Consider the following 26,915-nt stretch of genomic DNA (forward strand, 5'->3'; position numbering starts at 1 on the left):
AAGTTGACGATTTTATAATAACAAACCCTAATTTTTGGCCTGTTTTAAAGTACGAATTTATCTTCATGGAATACAAAAAAATTTTAAAAATTTATTTAGGACCAATTAAAATTTCTAAATTTTTTTCAATTCGGATACTAACAAAAATTAAAAATATGTAAAAAAATTTCGACAATGAAAAGTTCTGTCTCATATGTAAAAGTGATCATTTTCTTTTCATAAGTCTCTTTAAATTTAACGTCATTTTCTAATCTTTAATCTGAGAATCGACTAAAATTATTCACGACAGAAAAAAGTTGCAATTGATCATTTTGTAACCATCTTTAATCTGAGACGGCAGAAAAAGGTTGCCATATGGCAATTTTGATGATAACTGCCATAAAATTGCCTATTGATTGCCATGTGCCTTCCATTTGACTGCCATGAAAAACTTGTGACTATCGAGCTATGTACCATACTAAACAATGTGATTGAGAATGTCAAAAAAGTCTACCTTTCTGTAAATTTTCCCCAAATGTCATTCACTTATTTTACGAAACAAAAACATCAAAATCATAACATTTCTCCTATCCTAAATCAAATTTTTAAGCATTTAGATATTTGTATGAATTATGAAAAAACATAAATGAGACGAAATAAAAATTAATTTAAATGTTGTTTAAATTAGGAGGAAGAAAAAATCCATTAAAAATTTCACAATAATAATTTTATTCTCACAATAATCTGTCTCAACTCCCTCTTTTTCTTAATTGACATATTCTATAATCTTCTTACAAAACAAAATCATCTCAGTTTAAGAAAAAAAGAAGAAAAATTTGCCTACAGAAAATATTTTAATCATTAATTTATTTTTTTGAAATTTTCTTATTTGACATAAAATTTCTTCTTGAATGATTAAGAAGATTACCACACGACATAAAGTTATTAATGAAATTAACCTAAAAGACCATGTAATACACAACTCAAGAGGAGACATTTATCGATTAAGTTTCTTGTAAAACATTCAAATTCTATTTTTAACATGACTGAAAAAAGAGTAGAAAAAGTGTAAAAGAAATATGAAAAGCGTGAAAGGTGAAATAGAAGAAAAAAAAAGCCAGTTCCATAATTTTCTTTCCTGACACATTCATTTGAGAAAGGCCATTAAGTCGTTTTTACGCCATGCCTTTGCATAATCTAATCTAAAGTGTTGACGAAAATGTCATTAACCATATTCACGCTGTTAAAGTGCCGTAAAAAATATGTTGCATCAATAAGAGGAACTATTTGGGTTATGGAGAGAAAAATTAGAATTTTTTTTCAAGGGGTAAAATGAAATTTTTCTCGCCCCAAGCGACAACCGAAAAAATAAGGAAAAATATGTGGAATGTGAAAAGGGAAAACAGCATTTGAACGTGTCGCCCATAAATCATTTCAACTTTCTTTTTTTCTTCATTCAATAACCCCATCTCCTTCTCTATCCTTTTATTCCTTTTCAGAAAGCTTGTAGTGTATTTTTTTTTTTTTTTCAATTTACGAAACATTTCTTCCGTGGCTTTAAACTTTTTGAACTATTTAGACACCAACTTATATCAAAACTCAACTTTGATTTTATTCATCTGTAGATATTGCTAAGGATATCCACATTCATTCTTTGAAATCAGGATGAAAACCAATCAGCGGTTATAAGCAGCGGCTATACCACAAAATATACTAAAAACAAATTCATTCAACTTATAAGCCATAAGGAACATACGGAAATTATGTAACGCCAAAAATAACGTTTTTTGACCTCCTTCCCCTCTCAACTGAAATGCTTTGAGACAAAGTCATGAGCCAAAATTATCTGTAACAAAACAGCAAGCCCCTCCTCCCTCCTTAAGCATTACCTAATTTCCAAACGCTCCCAATAGCTCACCAACTTTGCAATTTCTTAAGTATCTACATCCAAATTCAAAATTGTGAAAATATTTCAAGCAAGAAAAAAAGTCAGAACCTAACAGCAACAGCAGTGTCGACGACGATAAGTTAGTTATGGTGCGTGATAAAACTCATTCAACTTCAAGCTTTATGAAATATTTTATATGAGCATGCCGGTTGTCAAGTTAATTTTCCTTTTACTCTTTACTATATTCTTTTTGCTTGAAATAGTGTTTAATGGATCGCACTGTGCATATATATCAACCATCACCGACAATTTTGTGTAAAACATTCTGCATTATTTAAGGGAGGTGAGTTTTGACGAGTGGGAAAGTTTTGGTGCTTAAGCTTCATAATAAGTGTCAGAAATTACATTGAATTTGTTTGAAGTCTGTGCACTACTTGCAGTCAGCCTATTTACACAACAAATCTTCCTACTTTAAAAGCCTAATGGCGAATTATTCCCTTAACGCACTTTATGGAAAACACCGTATGTATTATACAGACAATTCTCATTGTAATACACTGTTCGTTATCGTAATGTGCCGCACAGGAAAACTTTTTTACATTTAATATCACCAAAATTTTCCTTCCATATTAAATAGGCACACGTTACACGTGCAGGAACACAAATAAAGCTTTAAAAATGAATTACAAATTAATGTTCTTTCACTTGCTGTTTAAGCAATTTCAGAAGCAGAATTAGAAAATTTTCAACAAACATGTAAATAAATTTATTAAATTCTTGTCAATATTTAAATTAAAAGATATGTTAAGATATGAGTCTACATACATCTGATAATTAATTAAGAGGAAAAAAAAGTTTTATTAATTTTAATTAAACTCATTTCAGTATTTAGCACAAAGTCTATTTCATTAAAATAATTAAAGATAACTTTATGTTATATGAAACTTCAAGTTCTTCAAATCAGGACTTATGAATTTACTATACAGGAAATGTTCGTAAATTACGTAAAGCTTAAGGAGTTGGTTTACAATTTTTTAAGGATTATGAATTTCGGCTCATGATTCTGTTGCAAAGCATTACTACGGGCGGAGATATGTGTTATATTGGTGAATTTTCCCATCTATTGACATCTATCCCCGAAAAGCATAAATCGGGTAATCGATCAAAAAATCAGGTTCTGGACCTGTGATTATTGGCCGAATAGTAAATTCAACTTTACCCATATAGCGCTAGTCGGTCAAAAATCCTATCAAAATTCGACATCAGACCGACATGACTCTAGCATGATTTCGGATTCAAACCGAATGAGACACTAAGTTTGAGTCACGTCGACCTGGTGGTGAATTTTGAATTGATTAGCCTACTTGTACTATTCGACTATAGATAAATTATGAAAATTAGGGATCATTAAATTGAATGAAATGTTCAAAAACTTTAGAGAAATTATGAAAATTTTAAAGAGTTAATTTTAAAGTGTCGTCAATTTTGATTCAATGCAAAATTCATGAGACAAAAGTAAAATATTAGAATATAAAAACCGAATAAAAAATTGTACAGCTTTTCACTGCATGTGAAAGAGTGAGCGTTATAATGAAATTAAAACGACGTAGATAAAACAAGGAGAAAAGTGAAATAATATTATAAAAAGAAAGAAAAAACTCATGCTTTTGAGTTTGTGGAAATTTTTCTTTTATATATTTTTCTTTCTATAAAGTACGAACGAGTAATAAAAGTAATTGGCGGTTTCTCAGAATAAACAAAATTAAAGACGCATTTTCAAGAATTTAAATTGATTTTCGAAATTTTTCCTTGGATGAAACGTCAAAAGGATAGTAACAAGGATATTTTTGGATTTTTTCCACGAAAAACCCTTGCAAATTGAAGAATTTTTCACGTGACCCCCTCTTCTCTGAATATGCTCTTAGAAACGTTTTAAATAGATTTCTCTGAATTCTTGGTTTAGCAATTTCTCTAAATTGAGACCGGAACTGAGATCACAAGAGAATTTCCCGAAGTTTCGGTCTCGAGAATATTCGAGAAATTTTGGTTTCGGCATCGAGAATTCTTTGTTCTGAAAAAGTTCACTCAATTTAACTTGACTCCACATAAATTTAGAGACAACTTCGAGTTCCACTTAACATTCAAACGATCTTAAAGTCCAAAGTGTCACGACTTTCATCAATCTCTTAATTTGAGTATAAAAATTTTTACGAATTATATTTTTTGTCTCTTCCCCAAATTTATATCATCTCTATGTATTCTATATTCTCCCTCTGTGTGTTATGTTTTGCATGAAAATGAACAGAGAGAGAAAGAGAAAAAATCGTGAACAAGAAAAAGTTGGAAAAAAATTTAATTTTCATTTCCACACTCGATTTGCAGCAATTTGTCGCTTGTCGCTTTTTATCTTATCACTTTTACTGAATTCTATACTTTGAAGTTGTTATTTTTTTCTATAATGCTATGACTGATGGAAATGAAATTTTCGTGACTTTATGTTGCAATCTTGTTTTATGGCATTATAAAAATGTTGTGGAATTTTTCATTAACTTCCCACGACATTTCTTTTTACTTTCGATTGTTTATTTTTTTGGTTAGTCTTGATACATCCTTGAATAACTCTTAAAGTAGAATAGAACGGAAATGCAGAAAAATTCTATCTACATTATTTATTTCATTTCATATAAAAAAAAGGTTTGAATCAACAAAATTCAAATAATTAAAGTTCCTGAAAAAGGGAATCGTTTAAATCTTTAAGAAAGTTTTTAATTACTATATTTTTTAACTTCTAATGAAATACTTTTTATATTAATAAACAAAAAGTTTTGACTCTCATTAATTATATCATGGATCCCTATCATCAAAACTCAAGCTTCTCATTTCCTTCTTTTTTTTGGAAATACAAACTTTCTTTCAGCATTCTCAAATTAAAATTGGCATGATTTAATAACTCAAAAAATGAAAAAGTAACGAAGTTTAAGTTTTATTTAATTTAATTGTAAATATAAATCAAGTTCAAAAGTTAGTCATCAAATATAGGATAGTTAGTTAACTTTTTAAGCTTCACAATTTTTCCCAAAATTTGAGTTTAAAATGTCATCAATCAATCAACTAATATAGGTTATGGAGCTGAGTCTTTAACTTATTAAATTGAATAAATAAAGTAAAACAAACTGAATTGACAGTTTTTCGAAAAATTCACCCAAACAGCACAAAGTATTCGATAGGTCTCATCGTTACATCGCTGGATTAATGGCAACACATAAGGTTGCCTTTAAGACACCGTAACGGCTAATTTGGACCCATATTTAAGATTGAAAAATATTGTGCCGCTCGAAAGAGCTCATGACTTGGAATTGAAAATTTGCAGACGGAAGCCAGCGATAGAGTCAGCATTAGGTACCATCTGAAGGAGACAATAGATCACAATTGATCTGTACGGCCAGCGAAATAAGTAAGTATTTACTGTGCCGCTCGGATCAGTTAAATAAAGTCAGAGAAAATTTTAAATTCTGAACCACAAGAACGAATGTTATTCAAACTTTATAAAACAATGAGTGGAAGGAAAAGATTATCAGAAAAGCAAATAAAAGCGGAACTATATTCATTATATTTTTCCGGAATATTCAGGAATGAATCAAGTAAATTGTGAAGATAAAAATTTAAAACTTGAATTTTACCGAAATCGGATTTTGCCAAGTCCAGTATTTGAATTAATTGAAGAGAATTGCATCTAGGAAATTTTATATGAAAATCATCAATTTGATATGATTAGATTTGAAGGAGAGTTGGCAGTAATTTGAGCAGTGCTTAAAGTTGACTCAGATTTTGTATTGAAAAGTCGACTCGACTCCATATGAAAATTGAGTCGACTTCGAGGTCTGACTTTGAGAATCCATGCTCCAAAAGTCCATAAAAGTGTCTTAACACTGGATTCCTGTCAACTTTAATTTGAAGCATTAGAAAGTGAATTTTCGATTGGATTACTTAAGTGACTAATAATAAAGGTCGTGAGAAATATTATGTCTTAAATTGCTCAACAGTTCCGAGAAGTTAGCATCTAATCAGGCATCTAATATAAACGCAGAAATCTTTTCACCAAAGAATTTCTTACAGACTGTTACAGACAAAAACACAAGAAAAAATTCATCCCGTCATGCATGTTGAAATTTCTATTATATACACATAACTTAACATTTTCAGCTTCTTTTACTACCACTGACTCGTTAAAGTACTCATGTAATGGAATGTATGGTTAACTGATTTTTTTTTCTCTCTTTATATCATAAAATAAGCACTTCAAAAACTTTAACATCACAATTTCTCATCTTTACTTCTTATTATTCCTTTCTTTTTGCATTTCATTTTTAAGATTGCCTTGCTATTGTATTGTGAATGGTACATCATTATGATGATGATTATTATTATTATTAGGCATGTACACAGCACTACCGGTAATGTTAAAGAATGCATTTCTATTGTCCTACGGACAGAATGAAAAAAGAATGAAAGATAAAAAGGTGGTAATTTATGGTGCTTGAAAAATTGTTGTACTGCTAAATGCCGACACATGTAAGGAAAATTAACTTGAATTATGAATAAAATTCCCTTTCTGACAATTCTTTATCGGATACAAAAGATATATTGAGGAAACAAAGAGGAAAAAGGGACGACAGAAAACATTATCGTCACCAGGAGTCTTCAATCTTCTTTCATTTGTTTTTTCCTTTCTTTTATTTACATCCTAAATTTTTGGAGCTAATTTAATGAGTAAATCTGTTAGGCATGTTCATTTTGGGTACTGAACTAATCCATTTTTGGATTTAACTTGCAGAAGTTGTTGTTTTGACTGGTCGTCAATTCACCTTTCAATTCACAATAAGAAAGCCATTACAGGAGCTAATTATAATCACTATAATTTTTAAGTCACATTTCTCGGTAAAGTATTACTAATAACATGCTTAGCGTCACACAACACCTCGATTAAGATTCATATTCTACCATAAATGCGTTCCAATTACAAGTAAACATCTTAAATATATTAAGAAACATTTATTGCCTTCTAACAACAAGACAGAAGGCATGTGGTCAATGAGCCTTCTTAATAATTGATTATCTTTGGCATGCAACCTCTCACCAGCTTGGAATGGACAAATAGATAGATGAATAGCTGATGGACAAGAGTAAAGAATATCACAAAAGAGACGAGATGAAAAGAGCAAAGAGAAAAAAAGGACACGAAATTAACCTTTTGGGTTTGTGTGTGTAAAGGAATATTGGTAGACATAAAAGAAATCAACACAATGCGTCACATTGAGTGAAAAATAAATTTACTCTAAAACTTCAAAAAGAATAAGATAAAAGCTGATGACAATCTCGAGACATCTTTGAGTTGTTTGAGATACTTAAAATATTTATTAAAGATAAAATATTTTGACCGAAACTGAGATTGTTTATAAAGTGGCAATCTTAAAGCTAAAATGACAGACCCGAAATGTCCATAAAAATATACAAAAATCAATTTTTTCTTCTTTATGAATTTGATCCGATATAAATAAATCATTGATTTTTCTTATTCAAATTACCCTAGATCTTAAATATCTTATTCCACATCCACAATTCTCAAAGAATAAGGGTCAATATTGTCTTCAGTAAATGCAAACATAACGAAGGTAAACAAAATCAGATACGAAGTGTTTTACTAAATTTATATCTATTTAAAGGAAGGAGTATGAGCTTGAAACCATTAAGAGTTGTGAAAAATTTATCGGCTTTTTTGCCTTTAATTCCACTTACTTTTCGTTCTTATTATTTTCACTCTTACTTTTTGTTGTTTCTTGCTTATGTGATTACTGACGGTCGCATCATCTTGTTGGCGTTGATTTGAGATGCATAAGCATCATAAAAAGAATATTGCTGTTGGGATTAAGTAGCTGTTTAAGAATCATTTTTGACAAGGTCACAGTATGCATTAAATAATTAGTTTTAAGGTATGAAGAATTTTAGATCCCTGCATACCTAGACCGATATTTCTTAATGGGAAGTTCAATGGACTTAACACACATATTGCACTTTTATTTAAAACTTAAATCCATAGCTTAAATTCGACTCAGATTTTGTATGAAATTGGGTCGACTTCGATCTCTGCTTAAATTAATGTTTGATCCACGTCCGAGCGACACAAAAGAAGGAAGATGGGCTTTCTTAATGTGTGCGGTAAAATCGCTATGCCTTGACAAAATCCATATTTGGTTCCAATTCATTTCTAGGCCAAATTCACCTTCATTTCATTCCCAAAAATCATAAAGCAGTCTAATGTCACTTAAACCAGCTAAAGCAATATATTCATCAATGTAATAAAAACAGTTCTAATGCCTTTGACTTTAAGGAGCAACACACAAAAAAATAAGAAAAATATTTCATGTCTGTTGAAGGAACAAAAACATAAGATGTACATATGTAAAAGGAAAATTGATATTAAATCTGTCTCGCTGAAACTCAGACATAATAAATTTTATCTCTGCTATGTTCCTTTGCCGCTTTTCGACTTACAAGTATTACGGAACAAAAAAAAATATGAGAAGGAAGAGAATATACATTCAGAAATAGTACGAGAAATGGGTAGGAACGAAAAAGGCAAGTCGTCCATGTATGAACAATGTGTAATACATTTTTTTTCGGGGGGCAAGAATGAACAAAGAAAAGACACAGCCAAGAGAACTGTGAATAAGGAAAAACAATGTTCCGAGATAAATGGTGAAATACGTTTAAGGAATAGAGAATGAATGAGAAAGTGAAGGAGACTAATAGATAAATGGTACAGCACAAAAAAATCTGAAGAATTGAAGTGTTTGGGGTATTAAATAGAGGAGGTTATAGTTCTTCAAGCACAGGGGAGTGAGTCTCTGGTTGCGTACCTGATGGGACCAACTTAAGTCTGTAGATTCCGACAATTAATTTCCAATCATTCCTTAAAGATAAATTCATTCAAGTTCATTCAAATCATTTTTCGATTTATCTTCTTCGTAGTCAACCAATAATAAAAACAAGAAAGGAACCCCAATTCTGATATCAGCTCGCAAACAAACATGTTCCTCGTCTTAAAACAATAAATAAATTCTTCTTTTTATCTACGGCTGTTAGACGGTAAAAAAATGTGTAACAGTGGGAGAGTGTATTGAAAAGAAAATATCTGTACTCGATAGGCTAAGAAGGATTCGTGATCCCATGTGATGGACATAAAATAAATCTTATGAGAAATCTATAAACAGACATGATGATGTCGACACCATAGTGTGTGAAGAATATTTATAGCTTTTTAAACTGTAATCGTGGCAGACGATGGATATTTTTTTAATGCTCTTTAAATATTTGTATTTTCGTTTCCTTTTTTAATTGATTTTCAGGTAAATGTTAGTGTCACATAAGAGCTATAAGCCGGTAACGACAGCAAACAATGCCGAGTATGTGAGTGAATAAAGAAGGCTTTTTTTTGTGAAAAGGTATTATATGATTATGTAAACTTCTACTGTATAACAAAAGGGATCAAGTTTAAATTCCTTTCGCTTTTTCATCTTTTATATGTGCGACATCTAGCACATATCATATCACTTACACTCGTGCTGTCCTCTTTTCAATTCGCTTACACTCTGTGTACTTGTCTACAAAGTATGTAAATAAGAAAATCATTGAATGGTTATTCAAAGACGCATTTCACGCAAATAACACAAATCAATACTCTTTTATATCAGCCTGACATGTTATAGATTCATGAATATTCTGAATCAACTTCTGATAACAAAATAAGCTAGACAAACAGTCATCTTAAGTGCCTTATATATATTCTTATATACACTGTTTCTAAGCACGAAACGCTGATAAAGCGAAGCTAAGTACTATATGACACCCCTTTAACACACAGACAATGCTTATCCGAAGAACAGGAAATAAAAAGAAAGAAGGGGAAAAGTAAGCATATTTATTTTTAACATTAAAATTCATTTTCTTGAATATAATGTAGAGCTTTCGGAGTTATAGTAACGTGAAGAAGAAGAAGAATTCTACATACGTATGGAAATATCATATTTAATAGCATTAGAGTGGATGGGGGTTCATGCAAGTTCACACAATTGAATTGCTCCTTTATCTTTTTATACATATGTGTGTACACATTTATTTGTGTGGGCTTCAACCGACAACAAAGTGTTGAAATGTCAAAATATATTTGGATTTTATTCTCTTTTTTTCTGTTCATCCCCGCACGCTTTTTTTTTATTTTACATTTTGAATTTCATTTTTTAAATGTTATCCTCACACAATTTTTTTATTGCCCTTGCGTGATTTGAAAAAGGAATGTATGTGTTATATTTTTATACCGCATGTTGGGGATTTATATAAATAAAAAAAGAGAGACTCATATGAATGAAGAAATTTTCATTCTGCATTTTCAAATGAGGGAGCACAAAAAATCATTTTTCATGATTATTTGACTCACGTACAATTCTAATTTGATGTTAAGTAGTTGAAGATTATTTTTTCATACAAAATGATACAAATTTGTAGTTGTGAAAAATGACACCATGTATTACAATTCAAATTTGACTTTTAAAATTGAAGTAAAATGTTAAAGCCTCAATATATACATTTATAATGTTTAAAGGGCTCAGCCTTATGAGCTGGAGGCACTGCGAACAGTAATCCATTGCATCGCACCCTTTTGATTCACAGTTCATATTGGGATCCGAAAGCACTTGTAAAGATCTGCATATTATAAGGACACGAGTACGTCATTAGACCTAGCACACTCTGTAATGTGCTATATCCGTGTATACTTAGCAATGGATACGCATTATGTGTCAAAGACCTCAAAACTGCTTAATACACGAACCAAGCTTATTAACTTGAACGACGAAATCGAAAAAAAGCTTCAAAAATTGAGCCTGGCATTGGATTGAAACTAGGACCTTTGGCACGTAAGCCCAACATTCTACCATCTAGACCACTGAAGCCATTTCACTATATACGTTGAGTTACAACCTCATCCGTTGCTGCATTTCAATAAAGTCATTTAAATAAAATTCAAAAAAAAAATATTAAAATTAAAAAGAAATCCAATATCATCAAATAAAATAGAAAATTCCCTCAATCCCTTTTCTGTTTCTAACAATTTTTTTTAATCTCAATAAAAGCCAGCAAATAAACAAAGTATAGAATTCATGTCATGAATAATCCCACTTCCATAAGACAAGAAAAAAAAAAACAAAAAGCAATCTCAAAATTATATTTTTTTATTATTTGATTATTTTATCATTCACATATTGTTTCAAAATCACATCACATCGCAAATGCACATAACAACATTGTATTCATGCATGCACACACATTCCAAGTATAATTTAATCTATTTTCCGAGGCTATTGGCACTGAGATGTCATATATGTGAATTTAAAAATTTTTTTCTAAACATTTTTATTAGAAATTTTTGGATTTACTTTAATTTTGGCCTTTTGACTGGACTTCGTGAAGAATTTAGGCTGCAACTTTTGATGTTCAAGATATAGGCATGCGGAAGAAGCGAGACAGACAATCTGTGATCGAAAGGGTAGGTCAGTTTTGGTCTACCTGTGTGTCGCGGCTTTGATCGAGGTTTGTAACTTAGGTGTGACTCTCAAAATAAAGGTATTTGAGGAACGATTTTTGACTCTTCAATTTTCGCCACAACTTCAGACCATATCTCATAACACAACGAATGCAATAAGAGGTTGCACTGATTAGGTTCAATTTCTAGGAAGGGAGGAGTAAGGGGGTAGGGAGTGAGTAGTGGATGAATAACGTAATATAATAAGTAATCGGTCCCAATGTTGACTCTAAAAGTCAAAAATAGAGTTAAAATGATTACAAAATAAATATCAATAGCAGCATCAATTATAAATGCATTTCACACTTGTTTCTATATATTTTGTATATTCCCAGCAGACACACATACAAACCATAGAAAATGGAATTGAACAATAATTTTATTATATCATCGTCATGCAGTGATTGAATTTGAAAGATAAAAAATGTTGAAAATTGATACACTCAATTTTATTATCAATTTTGTATGTAGTCACTCAATAGACACAGATTAACTGTGAAAATATTGACATGTTCTCGGAAAAAAAATCCTAAAGTGAAACAACAACACACAAAAAAAGTCTGATCGAATAAACAGTAAATTGGATTGTGTGTGAAAATGTAATTGACCTCAAGCTGAAAAATCAAATGAACAATAAGTAAACCGTAAAGTAACATTTTGTTTCGTAAATTGATGACAACTTTGTGAGAGAAACAATCGAAAACAGCTATCGGATTCTCTTTTTTTTTTTTCATCGAATCTTTAAATTGATTATAATGATATCAAAATTCACTTGTCAGCTGTGTTGCTTTAGCACTGTTATTTAATTTTATTGGCTTTTTTTCGTAGCAAATGATTTAACATGGGCGGAGACATGAAAATAACAATTTACTTCCATTTCACATTCTTTAGCAATTTTTGGTTCCATATAAAATTAAAGAATGAGGAAAAGTAAGCGATTTTTTTTTTGATGAGAATATCAACAAAATATTTTGTGTGGATTCTGCGTTTTTATTTTGGTTTCATAAAATATTTGTTGAAAATGAAGCACGCAATTCTAAATTAACAGAATCAGGAAAAATCCAATCTTGAACATTCAAAAGTTTGCCATTTTAGGTAGATAATTTTTGGATTTTTGGTATGGGGATAATCATAAGCAATGTCATGCTTTTATAGGTAAAGAGTTAGTCTTATGAATTTACGAGAAATCAGATCAGATTTTGTATGACGTCATTTGTGGACGACCTATATAGTAAAATAAATATTTATATTTTCTACTGTATTTTAAAATGTTTAGGTGTCTATAGACTCATATTGAGTTGAAACTAGTGTCATTTAAATATTTTTTTGGATTAATCCCGAGCATTACAGATGAATATGGCTCTGGAACAGAACCTCATATCCATATGGCTGCCATATCCATTTTCCTTTTGGAGGAGTGCATTTGGCTTTATTAAAAAGCTTTGGTGGAGTCTTAAAAGCTGCATGGAAGTCAAAAGAAAACTCAATTATTGAGTTCAAAATTTCTAGACTTTTATTATTGTCCAACAATGTGTTGTGGCACATATAACGACTGGGAAGTCTTGTTCTCAGTCTCGAGAACACTTAAGCTTGTAGCTTAGCTAGCATAGCTTTTCCGCAAGATTAAATAGGTCGTAGATGTCCAAAAGCTACATGGTTCAGAGCAGTGATTGAAGAATATCTGCTTAACATGTGGACAAAAAATTTGTACAAATTAAGTCACAAATCCAGCAACAAATTCAGATGGAAAAGATTTTGATGTAAACTTAGTTCCACATAGGTGCATGGCTTAAGTAAGTTAGTAAATTAGCTAGCAATGATCTGCACAGAATATATTTGATCTTAAATGCGCTTTTATCCAATGTATTGAATAACAAGCAAATTTGTTTCGCAAATAATTTTTACCAAAAGTTTAAAAGACAAACACAAAATCAAACCCATTTGATTTTTTGCTTCCAAAAACTCAATATGTAATTCTCTTTCTTCTTTTATTTATTTTTTTCACATATTATATAAGAATCATATGAATGAAAAACAGAAAAAAGAAAATCAAAATCAATAAAAACCACCGACGGCATGTAAATATTGTTTTAAATCAATATTATTTTTTATTTTTCCGTACAATATCATGAACATTAGAATATGGCAACATATTTTTCTTTTCCTTTTAAACCATTTCTTTTTGCCCAATCATCATACATCCTTCAATTTTTATTTTTTATTTTTATTTTCTGAAAATACTTTTTTATTGTTCATAATACAAGAATTTGAGTGGTTATACCTCAATCATATGAACTTTTTGATATTTTGTTTAGTAACTTTTGGTTGTTGTTGTACGGAATATGCTTAGAATCAGGGTTGTCAACTGAAAGTTTCTGATTTTCAGATTTCTCAACTGAGTCCCCAGCGACATATGGCAGCCAAAATTAGGCGGCTTCCCTTTATTTTTAACCTTTTGACCCTCTTCATCTGTGTAACTCGGGAGTCAAACACAAGTTTATACAAAAATCTTTAACAAATTTGATTTTGGACAGTAAAAGCAATTCTGCACATCAACATAAAATACCAACTCTGCTAAAAAAAATATACGATGCAAAAAGTTAGATATGAGAAAATATCAAGAAAAAGTTTTCAACTTTATTTCGATATATCGAAGATAAAGTTTCAAGTGCAAATAATTTGATTAAAATTGAATTTGAAAATAATTTTTAATTGAACCAGATTTTTTCTTCACTTAATGATTTGATTTGAAATAGAAAATTTGAAAAGTTTTTTCAACAAATTTGCAACACTATAGAAAGAATTATATAGCTTTATTCTGTTAAAAAAGTAATTGTTTCACACTTCATCGTGCTGATCAATTCACTATGAGGGGGATTTTCCTAAAAACCAACAAATTCAATTTACCCATGTCAATTTTTAAAAATATTTTGAATTATTTATCCTTTTTCAAATCTGAATCAATGGCAAAACTTCATCAACACAAACTCTAAATTAATCGAAAAAGTTTGATCAAACCACTTATCAAACCAGCTTGAATAGAAAAAGAATAATTACTTCTTTTGTTTTGCCAAATCCATACCAAAAAGTTTATTTTGAAAAATTTCATCAATTGAAATTTATTTTCAGCATACGAAAAAAAAAAAGCTAATTAAATTTTATTCATTTTCGTAAATTAGATTGATCACGAAGAACTTGATCGATTTAGTTACACAGCACTAATAGTTTGAACTGAAAAGATTAATTCAACTTTTTTGATTTTATGAACATAAGTTCTGAATAAATCATGAAGAAAAATTTGCAAGTGGGTGTGGAAATCGAGATTTTATTTCGAAAACAGAATAACAAACTAGTGAAAAATCAAGAAGAATGAAAGAATTGCTCAATCATTGTTTGAAGAAATGTTTTCGTTCCCTGATGACGTTTGACATTTCTAGAATGAGATGAGGAATGGTTGAAAATTCTACCATACTCCATTATATCAGAGAAAATATGGAAATTATTAAGTTCACTATTCCTTGAAGTAGAATGAAGGATTGGAGAAGCCGAACAGTGACTCCGAAGCTGACCAAATGTCTTGTTTATCCATTCTTGTTGTGTTCCCCGATCTAAAGACTCCGTTTGGGTCCAAGCTACATATTTATCGGAAAAAGTTCAATAAACGAAAGAGTTAAAGACTATCCAAACCACCTCGTCTGAAGGGTGGCAGCTTCACAATCAGACTAGGAATATTTAGGCTTTCAACCGACCAAATCCAAAATCAACTTTTACAAAGAAAGCAACATTCCTAGAAGAACGCAGGATGATCCAGAAAATTCCAGAATGACAAATGACCTAAATTATACTAATAATATCAATAATGTGATAAAGGATGTCATTATTCGTTAGACTTTAGTTAAATATTTTTAAAGAATTTTTCAAAAAATAATTATTAATAAAATCCCCAACAAATTGAGCCTATAAAGAAGTAAAATATGAAAGCTTAATCACGTATAAAAATGTGTCTGTCTATTAAATTTTCGCAAAAATATAGCAACTTAATTTACAGCACAGGATAAAAATTACATTATTTTCAAAGATAGTAAATTGCCTTTACTGTGCGAAGCAAAATGTTTTTCGCGAGTTAATAGCTTATGATGGTTATTAAAGGCACGAACGTTGCCTTCACTGGTTGCGTTAAAAATTGATTGATTAGATAATTTTGGCAGCAAGATTCAACATCAAAAGTAAACTTAATTTGATAATTTAATTTTTACTATAGAACTAGATAGTAAACACAAGATAGTCATGCAATTTAAGTTGTTTGTTTACTATGGATGTCTACTTTAATTATCATCATCTGATCCTCAAATTAGTCCTAAATAACTTATTTTGACCTCATCAAATAGAAACTTTTTTTCAAGTTCCACTTAACAAATCTTCAAAATTCTGAATTAATTTAATTAGATTAAGGTTCTGTTTTATAAACATTTTATGTAATTCAACAATCTTATCTTCACTCAATCGAATTAAAATAATCTCAATGTTTATAACCAATCTTACTGTCTTTAAATACAAATCAGCTTAACACAAAAAAAGAAATCCTTAAATTCTCATGTTTTTAAAATTGAGTAAAGCAAGAAAAACGAGAAAAATCAATTTTTATTTAATTTGCATTAGAAGAGAAAAAAGAAGAAAAATTTGCAATTCTTTTTCTGACTTCTTTTTACTTTTCTTAAAGATTAAAATGTTTGGAGTCAAAATTGAAAAAGTTGAAGCGCATTTTAAGATTTTCAAATAAAAATTTAAATTCTAAATTTTAAAACTTTTCCCCTTAAAAGTTTTGTTGACTGAAGTACCACGGCATGAAGTGAAAACCAATTTTTTCTAAATTTTCTGAAACCTTGTCAGAATTAAGTCCATATTGTGTCCATTTGCGTCCAACAAAAAAATATTTTCGTCCTACTTCCAAAATATAGCATGTTGAAGTTTTGGTGATTTATGCCGTCGTACTTCAGGATTTAAAACGGCATCCCCTCTTAAAATCAACTTTATTCAACATATTATATATCAAAATTGATCTACTAATTACGTCCATTTACGTCCCGCAAACACGATGTCTCAGACAGAAGTTATGGTCAAAATTCCCGAAAAAGCTTGCAGCGCATTTTAACTTTTGAATGTTATATATCAAATAAATATTTAAATTCCAGTTTTAAATTTCAATAATAACGAATTTGTAAAAAAATCTTAATTTTAATCATTTTTTAAATCACATATGGTATTTAAAAAATCATTAATTAATTTTTCAATTTACACTTTCGATAATTTCAAAAGTTTTTTTAATTTTTCATTTGTTATTGAGATTTTTGAGATTTAAAATTTTGGGGAAGAAAAATTAAAAAATTTTGAAATTATCGAAATTTCGATTTGAAAAATAATTAATGATTTTTAAATACCATAAGTGATTTAAAAAAGAATCAAAATTAAGATTTTTAAACAAATTCGTTATCTTTGATGAAAATAGATATGTTTAGACATATAACATGTATGAGCAAAGTTGAGAAACTTTTCATATATTCAGGTACGGCAGTAAAGCTGGAACTGCCATAATCCTAAAGCTTTTGTAAAATTTTTTAATAGCTTTGAAATGCTGAGAAAAAGTAGATCTGATTTGATATATAACATGATCATATAAAAGTCTTTGGACGAAAAAAATATTTTGGCCTTCAAGCAGCCTGGTCGGGAACTTTGAGTGTCTGAGAATCGGTTCCTCAAAATGTTTGCATGGACGTAAATGGACGTAATTTGCCATGCTATATTTGTGGTTTTTTGTTCAAATGGACACAATATGACTTAATTCTGACAAGGTTTCAGACCAGACTTCATGCCGTGGTACTTCAGTCACACCTTGCGATCTGCAACCTGTGTGCTGCGACATATTAGTTTTGGAAATCGTATGAATTATTTGCGTGTTCAATCATGGCTCACCACCAATTAAGTGTGGTGACAAAATAGATTACCTATCATCTTTAGATTATGGATTAAGGTTCGAATCTCCTTAAACCTTTTCACATACTGCAGATTTATGTCTCTAATACTGACATAAAAGAAAATCATTAATTCAAGTTTTTGTGGTCATTTCAAAGCCTAAGTGCTACTTTGAAGAATGAAAATTTTCAGTTTCACTTTTGGATTCGTGCTGTGTGTCGACTATACATGTACACAAATTTATAGGAATAAATATATATATATAAAGGAAAGAAAAGAAATTGAAAATGGAATGAAATGAATAATTTGTCGTTCGAACGAATAATAAAATATGGAAAAAGCGTGCTAGATGAAGGAAATAAGGAATGAAAATTTTATTGAGGCCTCGTTAGTTCAGAGAGTATTTCAATGTACGAAGTAAGTGAGAAACGAAAATTAAGGAATAAGAAGAAAAAAAAATTCCTTTCAACTTCATCATTTATAATGTTCGCGCGCAATTTATGGCATCAACAAAAAAGAAAAATAACTTTACAGCTTCATTTCAATAAAGAAGGGAAGAAATGTTCACTTGAAATAAGAAAATATGCTAATAAATTTTAATCATAATGAGGCAATTAATGCTCTTTTTATTCCATAACAAGCTGTAAGTTTTATACGACTTATATTGAAATCTTGTTAGTTTCCATTTATAGAAGAAAAAAATCTCATTAATAATATAATATTCATTATTTATCGTTCTGACATTTCATTAAACATTGTTGATGTGGAAAAATTTGTGAGAAAATTATTTAGAAAATATGCAAAAATTAACTTTTGTATTTTAATTTGTAAATGTCATTAGTCTATGAGTTGATTTAAGATATTGTGTAGTTTTGCATATCTCGGTGTGGTCCAAAGTTTTTATGCCACGGCACACCTTGATAGAAAACCACGACCAAATCAACAATTGCGGTTCATGGACATTTTCAAGATATTCCCGCAGCACACAGTTTGGACAAGACTGACAGCTGAGCTAGTGCAGTGATCAAGTTCGACTTAAAATCGTTTGTTAGATGTGAATAGTCAATTAAATCTAGGGTTCGGCCAAGAACGCACAAGCCTAAATTTCCTTCATTTAAGATGCGCAGGCTACAATTTCGGCTGTACCTAATAAGTAATGTACGCTGCAGATTCTGCAGTTTTGGACGAACCCAAATTAAAACTAGTAATGTAAAATAAACAGCAGATGACATTTTAGAACAAGGACTTGTATTCCAATTTTTAAAGGGGAGGGTGATGGAATGAATTTTGGATGTCCCTTATTCGAGCAAAATTCATCAATTTTCTACAACTTTTCGAAACAAAAAGCACCACTTTGTCAACGCCCTTGAGGTTAGTCAATAAAAACCTTCATCATAGACAACATTCAATCAATTTCAACTTCAATCACCATCATTAAGTTTAGAACATTCTAGTTTTTGTGATCATAAACTATGTTTTAATCTGACGTTGCCACTTTTATAAAGTATGAAAATTTTCTTTGCCTTTTCATTCGTTAGTTTCGTTACTTAGTGATATATAAAACTTTTATAATTGAATTATTTTTTCATAGAGTTTATGACTTTCTTTTATAAGAAGCCTCCTCCACCATAAAACTTATTACATTACATTCTTAATAAATTCCAATTTTATTTCTCATTCCTACTCAAAAAGCAGTCAATTTATTGTGAAAATTTTTTTCCTTTCTTTTTTGTATTCATCAATTAATAATCAATTATAATTTAATTTTATGTCGAGAATGAGATTGGAAAAATAATGCTTCCCATTATGAATCATAAAAGGAAGCAAAGAGGAGCAACAATCAATTATTTGAATAGAATTAAAAATTGAGAATTTTACAAAAGCAATATTAGAAATGATTTGCTGTTTTCAAAGAAATTTCGGGGATTATTTAAGTATTGAGTAGCCAGTGGTGGAGAATCTGCGTTCCGCGATGTACCTGTGTGACGACTAAAAATTGTTTGGAAATGCCATGAGCAATAGGCCGTGTGCGGTTTCGGTTGAGGCATACCACGTTGCCAACCGCTGGAATAAACCTTAATTTAGACTCAATTTGCCTGAAATTGCTCATAAAAATGAAAGTAAAATTTATGTAAATCATTAAAATTTACGCTTCTTTAAATCAAACAATTTTAAATTCTAAGAAATCCTTCAAAAGCTACAGAAACTCAATTTTTTTGTTGAATATACACCCTCGACTTTTAAGAATAGAAAAGCAATATGAACAATCTTAACAGATTATATGAAGCACATCTGAGTTATTCTTTTCTCATTTTCCTCTTACACAGTTCTCAGCTGAAAAATTTTTGATGAAGAATCTAGCATGCAAACAATTTTGTTTTGTTTCTCATTTTATATTATCAAACTCTATTGTGACACAAAGCTCATTTTTAATGCATGAATCATTTCAAGAAAAATTTCTAGAAACAATATGCAAAAGTAGATAGAAAAATGTCATGAGAAAAAGTCAAGAGCATGAGAGGGTTGAGCAACCTTATTTGATGTTTTTTTGTCAAGGGAGAAAATTAAAATTCATTGTTTATTTGAAGATAATTTTAGATTCAGAAAAGGGGGAACTAAAGCTTTCAGATGGAATCTAAAGGAAATTAAAATATATGTTATTGAATAAATTATTATTGAAAATGGGATCTATTGAATCTGAGGTTTTTTTGACCCTTGTTAAGGAACGTTTGTAAATAAAGCTGCACTTAAGAGGGAGGTTTACAAATTTCGGTTCTTGATTTTGTTACTAAGCATTAAGGTAGGGAGTGAGGGGTCTAAAATCGTCATTTTAAACAGTCGCAGTTACCCGGAAATAAATATTTAAAACGGTCGCACTAATTAAAAAATGTCATAACATCTGTCAGTGACTGTAGATCTCGAGTAACACTCGGACCCACGGCCTACGATTTCCGGTCGCTCCTGACACTGAGCTATCAGGAGTAGTTGACAAAGTGTCAAAGTATCTCATATTAATTACATTTTTTGTATCCCCCTTCCTACTACACTCCCAATGATACATCGTTGAAAGGACATTATTGGAATCCAGTTCCAAAAGTGACAAATTTCGCAATTAATTTTTAATTCCTAATTTCACCATATACGATATCAATTAATGAAACATTTAATAATATTAAGGTATTCCAAAGCTTAAAAACTTACAATTATGCCATAATTTTGTTTCAAATTCTCAACATATACGAGCGATAAAACTTTCTAAAAGAGCGTTGATGCTTGTTGAAAGTCTGTTATTTCCTCCTTTTTTGCGTCTGTAATACAATAATTTCACTGTTGTAATCCTTAGCTTTATGTCGTTAAAAAAAATTCTTTTTCGTCTTGTTTCTCGTTTAAAATGAAGAACAAAAAATTAATTTTAATCCAATAATGAAAATTTTTTGCATTAAGCTTCGAGAAAGCTTATTCCTGATTCAGTCTTCCTTATGGAGATGTAAGGATGAGTAATAAAAGCAATTTTATCTCATTTCTTTTATAAATCCCATGCTTTCAGGTGAATTTTACACAACAGCACATTTCACAACACAAAACTTTTTTTTTTCTTCCTTTCTTTCTTTTTTCTGTCTGTGTCGTTTTCACTTTTGCTTCCTTTTTCAATTTTTAATATTTTTCATCACTTTTTCACTTATCTGATAATTTTTTTTTCTTTCTTCCTTTTTTTGTGTCCTTTGAAATTCTTTTGTCAGGTTTTCCCTCTATGGTTTAAATTACATTTTCTTTATTAAGTTGTTTTGAAAAGGTTTAAAAAATTATCCCGAGCGACACAAATGAATAAGGCTCCACTAAAGCCAAATGAGCGCCAGAATGAGGCGGATTCCATTTGAGATTCAATTTGACTTAAAAGAAATTTAATAGAGCCTTCTAGAAAACTCCATGATGGAACTCTCTCTATTTGTGTCGTCCGGGTATAAATCAATGATTGAGAGTTTTTTAACAATTTTATTGAGTCAGTTCCAAATCCTCAATATTTTCAAAATTTCTCCCGAATAACCCAAATCTTAATGACTCTGATTTGATGCTGGATTTAAACTGAATCCTTAAATAATACCAGAGTCATAATCCTGAATTTTGGATTGATTAACCGACTTGTGCTATTCGGACCAACGACGAAAGCCTCATCGAGCTACCAAACTCAAATTTTAGGATAACTCAAAAATTCATGAGATTGAAAAATTTGGCTTTGCCAACTCGAAAATCCAGTGTAGCAAAAGTTAAACGCCACCGAACCACTTCAGCATACATACATGAATTTGTGGTTCAAAAATATGAAATATTAAAATCTGATAAAATTTTCATTCAAGGCAATTATACAATTCACGAAATTTCCATTTATAATTAATTTCTCGGCTCCTTATTTGCTAAATTTCTGATATTTTCCTCACTTTTTTTATTAATATTATTATTATTTTATAGCCAACGGAAAATACAAAATTCAGTGCGTTTCGAATTATGCCTTCAACACTCAACGCGGAATATTAAGCACACACTAATTTCATTAATTTCATTTTACCTACTTTTTTCACTTCTCTTCAACATTCATTATCATAATTTTCGGCTAATTTTATTTTCGCACTGTGATATGACGGCAACAACAGTGTCAGAATTTGTGAAGAGAATTGAGTTGAGCATTTATTGGTGCTGCTCATGTAGCACAAGAAAATTAATACATTCTTCTCTGTTGATAATTAAATTATTAGCGTCCTAACAGTTTGTTATTGTTGCTTGAATTTTTATTCTTCCTACGAATCTGTCACTTACGGTTATTTGCTTAATTTACTAATATGTAAAATCGACTTAAATGACTCATATGCACATGTTTTAAATATTTCTAAACTTAGCAAGAATATGTGAATTAGAATAGATGAAAGGGAAATTAGTTCTTATGAAAATTAACAGAATATTGTGTTTTTAAAAGCTTTTACCGAGCGGCACAAATGAAGAAGGCTCCGCAAAAATTCTTTTTGTACATAAAATGCCTTAAAAGCTCTGAGACTCAGATTTCTTAATTTGAGTCGATTGGGATATTTTTAAATGAAATTTTACTTGATAGCCTTAAAAGATTTTTATAATCAGAACTCGAGGTCGGCTAAGGTTATGTATGCATTATTACGACTAATATCCCGAGCAACACATCATGACGATGACGTTGTAAAAACATTTTTTAAAAGTGTCTTGAAGACTTTCGAGTGACGATTTTTCAGAAGACAATCACGGAAAGCTTTACTGCTCCAACGGCGTTTAGCCAGATTTTTCTGATTCAATTCACGCTAGAGTCATGTCGACCTAGAGACATTATTTTTCTGCACTTTTTACGCCGTATGCCTTTCGGGATTATTTAAATTAGTACGGAAAATCTCAAAATTTATGAACAAATTTTCTCAATTCTTAAAAAATTAAGCCCACCTCCCCATAAAAATATTTCTTCGATAATACTCAAAAGATTAGTTGCTAAGTAGTGTCTTCGAGTGTTTCTAAGAGAATTCATTCAATTAAAACCATAATTATTTTAGTTAAGATGTATTTTTCCTACTTTATTAAATGATATTTTTTGAGGAGTTCCAGAAAAAATTTCCAACTTTGCACGTGTTTATTAAAAACCACAAAATTGCTTATTTATTAAAATTTGGATAAAATTGATTAGTATAACAAATTAATGTTATCTGGTTACAAATGATATTCCTGACCTATTGCATTTGAATGCTTATTTTATTCAGATTTTCTATTCCAAATTCTCACGACGCTCAAAAATATTCCAATATTAACCTGTCCTATTAGAAACACATTCTGAATTTATAAAATTGGATCTGCTAATATTTTAATTTATAGTCTAAATTAAGCTTAGTCAGAACATTGCTAAAAAAATTTCCGATCGAAGCGAATAAGCAATTTTTCAATCTAGAATCTCGGAACCATTAGAAAGAAAGTCGAGGATAGTCGTGTATGTTTAAAAATCAATACAAAATGTTTCACATTCTTTTTAAAAAACTATTCACAAAAAAAGTTTCTTGTACGAAAATCACAAAAATTACCAAAAACAAACTTTTTTTTTCTCTGCCAACGGCACACAAATTATGCAAAAAAAACCACACAAAATAAATTTTGTCTATCTTTATACGACGAACGTGGATGAGCAATAATATGTTTGTATATGGAAATTTCACTAGTTTGAAGGTTTCTTATTTAGCTGCTTGTGTTTTTGCACTAGTTTCGTAATATTAAATTTCACAAATGCCTTCGTTTAATCTATGTTTATTCACTATTATCCTTGTATATCCGATGATATTTTGTGTGTATTGTGATATAATAAATGAGATTAATTTTAAAGATAATTCACACTTATTCAGTAAAAACGAAGTGATATTTAACAATACTGTATGATATTCATATTCCACAAAAACCGATGAATTTTTGCAAAATCGTGTAATAATTTAACTAATTATCTATGATTTTTCACTATAAAAATTTTAATTAATTATCCATTTTTAATGTTCACACAAATATCCCACGAGACACTTAAATTTTTAATTAAATTTCTTTATTGTGACTACTGATTAAAGTCCTATCACAACATATAATCAATTTACTCCACATCTGATAATAAATCGCTCCGTTTCGATTGAAAATCGACACACGAATGAGACACAGCACGAGCATACGATTTACTATAGAAAATGTTTCGTGTATAAATTTTCAAAATATTCTCCTTTATTTTTTTCTTGTTTTGTTTCTCACCGAATGTACCGAAGTCTCCGGCTGATTATTTTCGAACAGTTCGTCTATTCGTCGGCTTTAGAAAAGGAAAAATGTGAGCGATAAAAGCATGCTGCTTTTGAGGAATTTTTCGAATATCATAAAGAATTCTCTCAGAGAACAAAACGAGTATTTTGTGAGAGTCACAAGGTTTAATTTCGAAAGAGAGCCGGAAGAATTGGTTGATAAAAACAGAACAGAAACGTATAAATGTGAGAAAAATTGGTTGAGGATAAGTGAATGCTTCGAGATTTAAATTCTCGTGTTTCCATAATCATCATTAACAATAAATATACATATATATGGTTAAATTCACACAAATTATAGCCCTTGAGATAAGTTTCTTCAAATTATCAAAAAGATTTGTTAAAATTCACGATCAGGATTTTCAAAACTTCAGAGCTCAAAGTGGACTCTTTGAGTGGACTTGAGTGTCTTTTATGGAGTCAAAAATCAGTTCGAACGACTTTAAAACCTATTTTTTAAATGTGCATGTTATTTTTTCTGCTGATACTTGTGAAGTATAACATTTATTCAAATTTGAATCGGTTTTTTTCCGAATGAAACAAACTTAATTAAGCTTCGACGTCCCAAACGTGCAGAAGTTATCGAAAGATAGAGCTGTCTCCAGACGTTCTCTAAACCGTCTTAAAAATGTTGATAGTCAAAGAGCGCGAGGAAGGTCCAATTGATCTACATACAGAGAAGCTGTCGATAGAGATGCATAACATTGAATTTAGATAGAAAGCTTTAATGTCTTAGGGAGATCATGGATCGAAACTGTATGATTGATATCAGTTCTTTTGACAAGCTCGCAGGGCTTCATTTTTAAGGCACCACAAGATGAACCGTTTTCATCTTATCGATGCCGACTTTCACTGAGCCTTCCTAACTCTTCTAGTTGATATGACAAACTTTCAATCATTATTTTCAATAAAATTACAACTTATTAAAAGTTAAAACTCACTGAATAAATTTTGTAGAATTTAAAACTTTTTAAATAATAAATAAGAAATTTTAGATTCCAATAAGAAGAGAACATTATGGAATCAAGAAGAAAAATGCAAAACAAAAGAGAAGAAAATTATCAACAAAACTTTGTGCTGTGTCGGAACATTGATACAAGATTTTTCTGTTTTCTTCACCGTCTTATAAATCAGACACAGCTGAATAAATTAGCTGGATTAAAAAGTGACTCATTATGGTTAATTGACATTGAATGAGAATTCTTGTAAAAAAGAAGAAGAGATTGTTGCTTTGCATTTTATGTGTTTAGCATTTCTGATCTGTTTTTTCAAGGCTTTAAAAAATTAATCTTTTAATTTGACAGTTTTAGAAAAAATTTGAAAAATAATTAACTTCTTTCTTAAAGCAAAAAAGCAATCACCGAACTTGGAAGCAACAATAATTTCCTGTTTAATCAATGTGCACAGTCAATGCCTTTTATCTGCTGTATCACATGTTAGAGTCTATCAAAAACAGCAGACTTCTGTGAAATGTTTATTGCCAAAATAGAATGTGTCTTTAATGCTCTGAATGACAGTTCCAAAATGGGGTCGTTCACTAATTAGGTAACATTATTAGATGGAGTGAGATTTTGTTACGCAAAGGGAGGGAAGATAAGCAGGAAAGGTTCAAAAAGAGTTCGATTTTCATCGTTACCTAATAAATGAACAATCCCCAATTCAAGTTTTAGATATTTAAATAAATTTTCAAATCAAATGTTACTCATTTGAATTCGATGTACGAAGATGAACGTTGTCATAAATTTGGATGTCATTATTTAAATATGAATGATTGTGATTGCTATTTTTATTTCCTTTTGCCATTCTTTTCCTCCCGAAAAATGTTGAAACAAAACGAGAAATTTATAAAATATTCAATAAACTAGGCTTAAGAATTGCTTGAATTTTATTGACATTTTGATGTTTATTCAGCTATGAAGCTACTCGATTCTTAAAGGAAGTTAAAGTTACTAAAAAATTTAAATTTTCTCTTTGACTGAAAAGTCTAAAAGATCCATTTAAGAGAATTGACGTAAAATCCAATAAAACGATTTAAAGATGTTAAATTATTTAAGACTTAGTTCCCAATTTTCAATGTATAAATCAGCCTATAATTCCAATCATGCCACAAACATTTTTTATGCATTTCTTATCACATTAATCCCTAACTTTACATTTATTTATATTTCATTTTACCAGAGTAATCAAAATGACACAAATTGTTTGTTATTTTTCTGACGAAATCATTAACTTTTTTCTAACCACTTATTCATGCTCAGCTTAATGATTCCCTTTTCTGAAAGAATTTCAAAAACATGAATCACATCGCTATCAATTTAGTCAGAAAAAGATGAAGAAAAAGAAGCGCAAGAGGGAAGAAGAGAAAAAATTTATATTTTAAATGAGAATAATGTAGATTGATGGGTGAGATTAACTAGCATTTCAAAATAAATTTTCAATCATTCCGAGGTTTTAATAATCCATTGTTATTGTGTTGGTCGTTTCTTCACTAAACTGGAAGAAAAGCATTGGTTCTTTGAGCATGATTTTCGTGGGGTATGAATCATTTGTACCTTCCAGAAATAATTTAGTAGGCATAAAAATGTATCAGTAACTACATAACTTTAATGCA

The 26,915-nt window shown here is 30.2% G+C and overlaps 1 protein-coding gene across 8 annotated transcripts in view; it reads right to left on the minus strand.

The window, feature by feature from the left end:
* The window catches only part of nolo (no long nerve cord), a 61,909-nt gene extending 37,785 nt beyond the window's left edge, over window positions 1–24,124 (minus strand). For 4 of the 8 annotated variants that reach the window (XM_070639247.1, XM_070639240.1, XM_070639248.1 and 1 more), the window contains exons 1-2: window positions 23,558–23,871; window positions 20,676–21,223 (exon numbers count right to left, since the gene is read on the minus strand). The gene's annotated coding sequence lies outside the window, so the exon portion shown is untranslated. Of the gene's footprint in view, window positions 1–20,675; window positions 21,245–23,557; window positions 23,872–24,076 lie in introns of those variants that run through there. The other 4 variants (XM_070639244.1, XM_070639243.1, XM_070639242.1 and 1 more) reach the window with 4 other exon arrangements.
* Between the last annotated feature and the right edge of the window lie 2,791 nt (window positions 24,125–26,915).

The sequence above is a fragment of the Chironomus tepperi genome, unplaced genomic scaffold (genome assembly GCF_022539635.2).
Source record: "Chironomus tepperi strain 1889 unplaced genomic scaffold, CSIRO-AGI_Ctep_v1 contig_191, whole genome shotgun sequence".
In the NCBI taxonomy this organism is placed as follows: domain Eukaryota; kingdom Metazoa; phylum Arthropoda; class Insecta; order Diptera; family Chironomidae; genus Chironomus; species Chironomus tepperi.